General features: G+C 36.6%; 1 long non-coding RNA gene across 1 annotated transcript; it reads right to left on the bottom strand.

Moving 5' to 3' along the window:
* Positions 1-3,151: 3,151 nt before the first annotated feature.
* LOC126823879 (uncharacterized) lies at positions 3,152-5,746 on the bottom strand. The gene is made up of 5 exons (XR_007681352.2): positions 5,630-5,746; positions 4,963-5,166; positions 4,351-4,523; positions 3,359-3,532; positions 3,152-3,242 (listed from the first exon to the last, which is right to left on the bottom strand). It is a non-coding gene; the product is annotated as an uncharacterized LOC126823879 (long non-coding RNA).
* Positions 5,747-9,982: the final 4,236 nt, after the last annotated feature.

Genomic DNA, 9,982 nt, shown 5'->3' with positions numbered 1-9,982 from the left:
TGTCGCCTCACATTTTGTAGTAACTTCTACTTTTCGACTTTCGCGTTCTGAAGGGGCGAAAAGTAGAAATTATGAATGGTAGTTATAGGCTTCCATATATTAATCGCGATTATAAATACCTTAATCTGTAAATGTTCGTGATTTTAATATTATTTTAAGAGTTACAATATATGATTTTTATTTTAAAATTACTACCGTGTATTTCAATTGAATTAGAATTTACACAAAATGTCTAAACTTAATGTAGACTGTAGAGTATGTAGCGGAATTCACGACATAATTCTAACTCTTGACATATTAATGCGTATGCTAATATGCTTACTTCATTACTTCTTAGACGTCACTATATGTTTGGCGCAATATAGACCGATTGGTGCCATTAAACCCAATTTCATTTCATTCCATTGCTTATTACTTAAAGGAGCTAAATCGCTAATATTTAGGACCTAGAAATTAACACAAATGGGTCGCAACGTATATAATAATGTAATATGAATGTATTATAAAGTGATATAAACTCAATCGTTTCCGTTTTTACTATAATTTCACAAAAGCTATGTTCGGCGAAATACGCGAGAAGTCTCAATCGAATGGCAATCTCTAGCGTCTGGTTATTCCATTCTACACCGGTAGCATTTATTGCACATTCACGAGTCCCTTGTGGTTATTCGATGTTCATTTACCATAAATATCGAAGCTTAAATAAATTCTTGGATTACCCTCAATCAAATTCTTTCTTCGTCGTTTAATTGCAGGGTCTATTGTACGTTTTAGGTATATTACTGTTCCTACATCCGCTAGGTTATTTAATCAACACATATTAAGGACTCAGTGCGTCGCTCAAGCCGACGGCTTGCCACTTAGTAACGCCCTTATATTTTTCTCCCATGCGCGCCCCATGCCATTATTCAGGAATACCAGTACTCTCTAAATACTTTGGTGACAATGCATCTTTGACGATGTGGACAATTTCGTCTGAGTATAAGTATTATGGAAATAGATGTAAGTGTTGATGCTGATTTAATAAATCCTGAAATTCATAAGTAAGCATACCAACAAAACACATTACTAGTTTATGGGTTAGAATTATGGCGTGAATTCTGCTTCATAGTAGAGACACGAAGCACGGAACTGCTGAAAATGGGTTCGTCTGTCCATCACACCTTTATAACACTGTTATGCTACTCAAGTTGATATGTCAATGCGCTTCTGTGCCCGAAAATACATGTTGAGTTCGGAGAAATTTCTATATTATACTGGACTAGAAAGCTATGATGCTTTTATGTGTTTGTTTTACTCGTTTGGGCCTGTAGTTGATGAACTTAGGTATTTTTATGGGACAAAACCTAAGATGTTAACAGAGGACCAGTTTTTTCTGACTTTGGTTAAACTTAGACTTGGGAGGAGTAATTTTGAGTTGTCTGACACATTTGAAATATGTGAAAAAGAGCTTATGAACATATTTATAACATGGATAAATTTCATGTATTTTCACTTTAAGGAAATTAACTGGTGGCCATCCAAAGACTTGGTAAAGTTTTACAGTCCTGCAGACTTTAAGTCTAAGTTTCCGACAACAAGGGTAGTAATTGATGGTACCGAAATACCAATACAAAGGCCAAAACAACCCATTATTCAGCAAGGCACATTTTCCACATATAAAAACAGAAATACGGTTAAGGTCCTTGTAGGTGTTACACCAGGGGGTCTTGTGAGTTATGTGTCCGATGCATTTGGTGGTGCAGCCAGTGATAGGCAGATATGCGAGAGAAGCTGTCTAATGAATTTATGTGAATCTGGTGACTCTGTCATGGCAGATAAGGGGTTTAATGTCCAAGATCTGTTCAGACCGTCAAATGTGGAAATTAACATTCCAGAATTTTTTAAAAAAAAGAACAGGATGTCTGTACATTCAGTAGCAAATGATCAAAAAATAGCCAGCAAACGAGTGCACGTTGAGCGAATTATCGGACTAGCCAAGACATTTAAAATATTGAAAAAACCTCTAAATAATACAGAATCAAATTTGTCAGATGCAATTATTTCAGTTTGTTTTTATTTATGTAATTTTAGACCAGCCATTGTCCACAATGATGCCTAAGTTGACGTGTATTGATCTTGTAACATTGGATAGAATAAAACATATTAACTCTGATATATTTCTATTTATTAAATAAATATTTATTCAAAATGGCATTCTTAAAATGTGAATCATAGAAACTTGAGAGTCTGTTCAACATTTCCGTAACAAATTCATGATCATAAAAGATGTCTATGATTTTTATGTCTGTCAAAGTAAAAACAATAAACTTGCACTGTCTCCTACCCGCACAAAACAACTGCCCTTGTATTTGATAGTAATAGTTATGGGGTTTTTTTAGGGTTAACTTCCCATCAGTTATGGTCAGATATGGAACCGTTTGTTCAGAAATTAAATAATTTCGTGCTGAGTACGGGCACTTTACCTCTATCTGGTGAGGCAGCAAGCATAGGGTGTGTCTCACTAACAAAAAGTCCACAACTCTTAGTTTTGGTGTTTGTCAATGTCTCAAAACTCTCCACTGCCACACTTTCATATTGTCTCCCATACATAGTTTGTTTAGTTTTTAGATTTACTGGGTGTAATAGACCCCTCAGTAGCATATCAATGTCTCTCTTTATAGTGGCCTTGCATATATTTCCAAAATTAGAAGATGTAATTCGTTTTCGTCTTTCTGCTGTCCACCTGTCACATGCACTTTGGTATTTGGTTTGCTGCTCAATTTCATAGATTTCAGCCTTTGAAATACAGGATACCGGAAATTACAGTAAATACAAGAAATTATTATCCGATTGACATTTAAACTTAAGATGCATTATTTAAGATATCAACTTAAAATTGGCATCGAGAGTTGATTATGGTCTTGTTATGTTAATAAATGTCTATTTAATAATTTATATATCATTTAAGGCCCCAAAAAGACCTGCAATAGGCAGATTTAGATATTACATAATGACTGTTTATAGAGGAACACTACAATAGTAATCTAATCACTGTTACAGAGTCAAACCATTTGTGATCTTGAATAAAGTACAAGACTGTAATTTATCTTATAACAAATAACTGTTTTAAACTAAAATAATACCTTTTCAGTCTTGAGAAAGTGATCCCCCATTGTCAGCTCCATGTAGTCATGGTCAGCTGCTAAGGCTCTTATGTTGGCTGATTCATACATTTGTAGCACAGGCCACTTTGATTTTCCCTGAAACAGAAAAGGTTGTCATAGTACAGGATGATGGAGTTAATATTTCATTTTCATAATGACATAAATCACTCAAAAATCTTAAGATTGATCAAATATGAATTGAATTAGCTCACCTGCCAGTTAAGTACCATGTTTCTCAAGTTTTGTTCATTTTTTGAAGAATTCTTCCTATGCACTGGTCTTGGATCATAAATAGCAGGCTTCACATTTCCTCTGATTCCACTCAGGTTCCTTGTTTTCAATGGACTACCTTTCATGGGCTTACTTTTGTGAAATTTTTGTAAAACCTGAAATGAATGCAAATATCATTAATGAATTTCCTATAATATTTATTCCAAGTTTGAATGTATCCTAAATATAATGGAATGTCACAAAAAATGTGTTTAACTTGTAATGTCAGCTTATCTAGACTCCCTAGGAGCTTTCATAATTATCTCAGTCAGTTAGTGGGGCTTACCTAGGGTGATGTTGCAGACCAGCGTTTCCTTATGGGAGAGGGGGGTTGGATGGCTGAATGGTTAGCGAGCGCGCGCTGTATCATAAAGTCTGTCATTGAGTCGACTGGCGTGGTTTCGAATCCCCGGTTGTACGTGGCAAGGAGTAGGGTCGCCTGTCCAACCTTGTGGGTTTTCTCCGGGTCCCCGGTTTCCTCCCGTTGCTAAAGACCCCTACGCGCGAGCGAATTATGTAAATAAAATTAAACCATATGTTGGTCCCGAAATGACCTAGTTTGTGTCGAGTGGACGTTAAACCCCATTTCTCTCTCTATCTCCTTATGGGAGATGACACCAGGGCATTCGAGGATTAGACCTGCTGGCAGTTGGGCCTAGGGCTATAATTTTTATACTTATTGCTGTAGTACACATGACTAGGTGTTAACTAGAATAACATTATAATTAAGGCAATATCAGTTATACATCCATGCCTTTCACCAAAGTAAGATCAGTATTGGAATTGAAAAGCAAACTAATCAATAAAAATTAAATAATATGACACATCCTGAATAGAGATAATATATATACCTGTGTGCATGTTACTTCTGTTAGAATGCTACCAGATGTGCAGTAATTTACAAGCCCAAATAAAACACTTTCCACATGCTTACAATGAGCCAATGGTCCTTGTCCTACTGCACATTCACACTGAGTTTGCTGGATCACTGCATTCCTATCTATACTTATGTCCACTTTGTAGCTTGTTGATCTTTTCATTTCTGCCCAAACGTTCGAAGTTATATATGTTACATCATTTATGACTACACGCACATATCTTAGATACCTAAAATAAATACAAATGTATTGTAAAAATAAAGGATAAGTTTATGTACAAAGAAGAAACTGAAAAGATGTCACAGACTGATCAGCAGTAATTATTCGCTTGGCGGCTACCATCACTGAGAGGGATGACATTGGGGCAAGTTAATTAGCTCCCAATATTAATTTTTTTTTCTTCTGCAAATTAAATTCCAAAACAATTTTTTAAAATTATTAATGGTACTTTGATAAAAAAAAATATAAAAGAGATGGATTTCTGGATAAAAAATATTTCCTATTTAGTGTAAATGAGTACCGTTCATAACATAGTTAAATCTTACACAAACTTTGCAAAGGTGTAAAATGAAATGAGTTACAAAGTCACTAACTCTGCCTGATGTGATAGTACATGATTGTGCTGTCAACACCTTAAATAAGATGTGACACCTATGTTTAAAAGTTACCTCTGTGCATAAAGAAGTTCAATTTTTTCATTCAACTTTTGGTCACTTAGTTGTAAGAAATCCACTACTCTCTGTTTGGTCACATTAGGGAAGTTCTGTAAGTGATCAGCATGGAGATCTGTATACTCTCTGATTCCAGGCAGACACATGTGGAATTCTGGTGCAGGTTCATTTTTTGAGGAATTTCTGTCATCAAATATCAATCTAGAATTTAAATTAATGAAAGACTAAAATTAGACAGGAAAAGTGTTATTATGAACAATAATACTAAAATAGTATAGCCTCGACGGCTAGCAATACCGAATACGGTTTTACCTGTTCTGGACGAAAAGAAAATTTTAATTTAGCCTATTTATTATTGAAAGTGAAAGTATTTATTATAATTATAATATAGGCCCTATATCAATATGTATTATTTTATATTGTCTTCGTATCCACCAGGTTTCATTACAATAAATTTATAACTAACAACAGTCTTTAATTGTGTAAATTATAATCGGAATGGAAAACAATAACAATCAACGAATTACGTAAACAAACACTCGTGAATACTGACACTGTTTGTTTATTTATATCTGATTAGGCCTAGAGCATTCGACTATCGTTCACTCGAGTTTCTAGCATCTATAAATAAATCTAAAGAAAACATTGGATTATCATCACTTACCGTTCAACCAAATCTCTTTTTTTTCCGGCAACTTTTAATTTACGAACGCGAAGAATTTCCTTAAGTTCTAATAACGTTTTATCACAATATTTGTCGTCGAAGTCAGCCATATTTTTAGCGTCTGGTTGTCGCTACGGAGATGTCCTACTTTCTTACAGCGCCACCAGGCGGATTAGTTCTGCCGGTACCTCATTGAAGGAGAATGTTCAAACTTAAGCCCGCGTGTTTCCACTGCCGAAAAGTCAGTCGAATGCAACAACGCCCGCTGAAAAAAAGTTGTTCAATGAGTTTTGTCTTGTGTGATGTGTGCACATGCGTTCCCTACCGCGGGTTTACTTTCCGGCCTATAACCACAGGTTCTCTTCCACTAAGTCAATAAACAGCTCGTGCTACTGCAAACTCAGCTTCACATGGTTGAGTTTTGGGACATGGTGTTATTAGAAAAAGGCGACTAAGCGTAAACAATGTCGTACTCCATCCTCACTTATGATTCCCCAAACTTTTCAGCGATTTTTCTGTACACATGGAAATACAAAAAATCGAGCACAGAAACTCTGCGTTTTTCCGCTGTCGAAAACGCGTACATGGAAAGTGAGTCGATGCCTTAACTGAGGTTAATGAGTTTAGTTTGCCGACACTTTGAAACATATTAACTCTGCTTTTAATTTGGTGTAGAAGTTTATTAGGTGAATAGGCGAGTTCGATGGTGAGCATTTGCTGCGTAGACTAACCACAGATAAGCAAATTGAATGGACGATGCATTGGGTTATGATAACTATGAGGTTAGCTGAGTGAGAGTGAGGAAAACTGATATATAGCATCATGACATCATCAATGCCTTGATTAAGTTCGATATCGTCTTGATTAGCCAGCTTGGTGCATAAAAACTCAATTTCGATCATCAGCATTGTCAGCCCAGGTTAAGCAATGTGTTGGCTTGGTGTTTTGTTTGACAAATAGATAAAAGTGCAAATAATGAGTGTCATCTATTTATTTTGGGATTAAGGCGGGGGACTCCAGCCTCACCATTGACTTGTTATTTTTTAATAGTTCCTGTTGCTTTGGTAATAGCTATACCAGAACCAAAATACAGGTGGCCACTGAATACATGGACTTGTGGATTAGAAGTACAGACTACTAAAGCGGATGCTATTCAACCAACAAAAGATGCGTGCAGTATTACTAGCATGCCTGGAATGGTCACGCCACTTGGGTCAGATGGTTTTGTGGAATTTACGCCAACACAACCAAACATAGATGTTACTATAAAAGACTGCTTGCTATTACCTTCCTTCGGGTTTTCTATCTTTATTTATCCAGACGTTTTATCGGGAACCATTGCTCATTACGTAGCAACATCTGCATCGGCCTCTGAGTTTTCCGATTTTCTGTTCACTTTAACAGATGGAGAGTTGAAAGTTAAACTAACTATTGGCGGTACTGAGTTCAACTCAGGAATAGTTGGAACGCTGAAAATAAACAGTTGGAATTTAGTGGTGTTTGGCTTTGATGAAGCAGTAAAAAAGTTACATCTGTCCAAGAATGGGGGAAGCCGTATTACATATAGTAATGGTATGGGTGGGCCACTGTCAGTACCTGGAGTATTACGAATTGGATCTAAACAGGGAACGGGTGCTCTAGAGAGGTTTACGGGTAGGGTGGCTTGTGCCATGCTGTTTGATGAAAGGATAGAGTTTAGTCAGGCAAATGAGGCAACTATTATATCTTTTTGCACTTCACCATGGGAAACTGTGCCATCACCGGGTAAAGTATTATTTACAATTAGTATTTTTACTCAACAGGCAATCTGATTAAAATAAAGATCTATATTTCGTTTCGTTTTTTTATACTTTCGATGGCCTACACTACATGAAGATCTGACAAGTTATAGCGATAGGTCACGTCAGGGGTCAAAAGACCGACTTAGACCCTATGACGTCAGACATTTGATTAACCAATCAGCATTGATGTTACTAGTGGATTACCCACAGTTCCGTGCAAAACACGCCTAAAGCTCGCCGTAACAGACCGTTTCATTGGCTTATCCCTGACACCATTCAGAACACGAGTTAAATAACAACTCTTCCAGATCCAAGTGTAGTAAAGACAAGTAAAACGAAATTTTGAACTATAAAGATGAAACGAAATAGGATCTGTGTTTTAACCAGATTGCTCAACAAGCTGTGCCATCAATAATTATATCAATAATACAAATACACTTTCAAAATTACACCCAAAAAAATTAACAAAAAATGGTTTGAATTTTGTTTTAAAAATCTAAAATCCTATTGTCAGTAGTACCATGACTCTTGTGCTACAAATTTTGTAATAAATAAGGAGATTCTAGCACCTGACAGTTGACAAATTTCATCTTTCATAAGTGCCATTGAAACGTCACATTGTTCTTACACGCTGTCGTACAGCTAAATACGCCTAATAATTTAGAAATTCTAGTAGTTTAAACTCTGTTTTATGAAACACTTTCAATAGTACATTTTGATTACCACTTGATGGCGTCATATTTTGGTAGAAAACGGTTTCAAGAAGTGAGATTTTCAAACGTTTGAAAGGTTTTCGGCCACAATATATTATTACATTTTTACGCAATAAAAATATTGGACGTCAGTCTGTTATATGAATAGATAATAATATAGCTACTTTAACCGGACGAACATGGATTTCAGATTTTGGTGCACTTAATTTGGTTCCAGCCATTATTATTTTAATTCCATAAGCACGGTCACATTTTTGGGAAGTGTATCAAATGCGTAGAGACTTGAGACCCGCTTGATGTTTGGTAAATTAACATAACGTACTCGCTTGACGGAACATACGAAAAACATACTGTACTAATAATTCAAAATAGATAAAGGGCACCCAAAGAACTAAATATGAAGCGATTTCAACCGCTTGAATCCACCAGCTTAACACACCGAGAACTATACAGAATGAAGAGCCAAGAGTCGACGACCACCCCACCCCCCACAAGCTTGACACCCCACAAGCTGCTGTAGGCAACGTCGTGGCTTACATAACATTCTACTGTCCCGTCAGAAAAATAACTTTTTCTATATAGCAGATCAAATGTGCCAGTTACACATTCCGACCGCTTGACACCCAAAGAACTATTATTGGAAGCGATTCAACTCCTTGCACACTCCATGGACTTGCCATTTGAGATTTTCCCAACACCATGCAGCTAACAAATGCTTCCACCCGCTTGACACCCCGGGAACTAATCTAGTTTAAGATCCCAACCGTTTGATACAGTCAAGCTATTTGGGCAGTCCCAATGTTTGTTTTTAGGGGGATCTCACAACACCGCTTGAACTGATTCTTCGTTATCAAAGCTTTTGTTTGATAAATTTTCATTCAGCTAATATTAAATGCGGAATGAGTAGTTAAATGACATATTCTGGCAGCTTGGTTCAGAATGGAATAACTCTCTTTGTATCAGATGGTGATATGCACCCCCACCCCTTCAAAACGGGAGGGCTTGCCGTTCAGATATTATAAAAAGTTGTCATGATTGATAGGCACAACTAAGTATCACGATTTCTACAATAAACGGTACGTGTATAAAAATTATACATAACTATGTGAATGGTTTTGTATTTCAGTACCATCATACGTAACTATTCCTGCTCCACCGTCTCCTCATCTTGTTTGGCCATTAGATGAAAATAGTTTGGGTTTCCGAGTCACAGATTTTAAAGGACCATTGAATCAGCCAGATTATAGACAAGCTGACGGTCCATCCTCGTTAAGCGGGAAAGCTTTATATTTTGATGGTTCAAAGTTTACGGCTTTAATGCTCGGCGGAATAGTTCCTACTTTGTTAGCGGTTCAACAAAGTTTTGGTATGTATCTTTACGTGGACCAGGAAAATGATGCAACTTTAATGCACATAAAGACACCTGCATTAGACGCCACTGAGATTGTACTCACAGTCAACAACAAGGACCTAACGATAAGGTTAATGGATCCATCACAACAGGAATGTTGCAATATGATAATAGCTGATGCCTTTCCCATTGAAACCTGGGTTGTCTTTTCTTTCAAAATAGAATATCCTAACGATATAGTAGTGACAGTAAATGGCACAGAATATACAGGAACCCATGCATGTGGACCTCCGACAACTTCCACCAGTAACTACACAATTGATATTGGGTACGATGAACAAGATAGGGAAGGATTCCGTGGGCGGATTCGATGTCTGGTGTTAGTAGATGATATTTTAAATATGGAGATGGTTTTGAAACAAGCTTGCAATACGTCACTAGGTATTGAAGGTTAGTATAGCAGAGTTTATTTGGTGATATATCCAGGGACCCGTTGTATAGTTATACG

The sequence above is a fragment of the Patella vulgata genome, chromosome 6 (assembly GCF_932274485.2).
Source record: "Patella vulgata chromosome 6, xgPatVulg1.2, whole genome shotgun sequence".
Taxonomy (NCBI): domain Eukaryota; kingdom Metazoa; phylum Mollusca; class Gastropoda; family Patellidae; genus Patella; species Patella vulgata.
The sequence above is the reverse complement of the archived record's forward strand: the minus strand, read 5'-3'. Positions and strand labels throughout refer to the sequence as shown.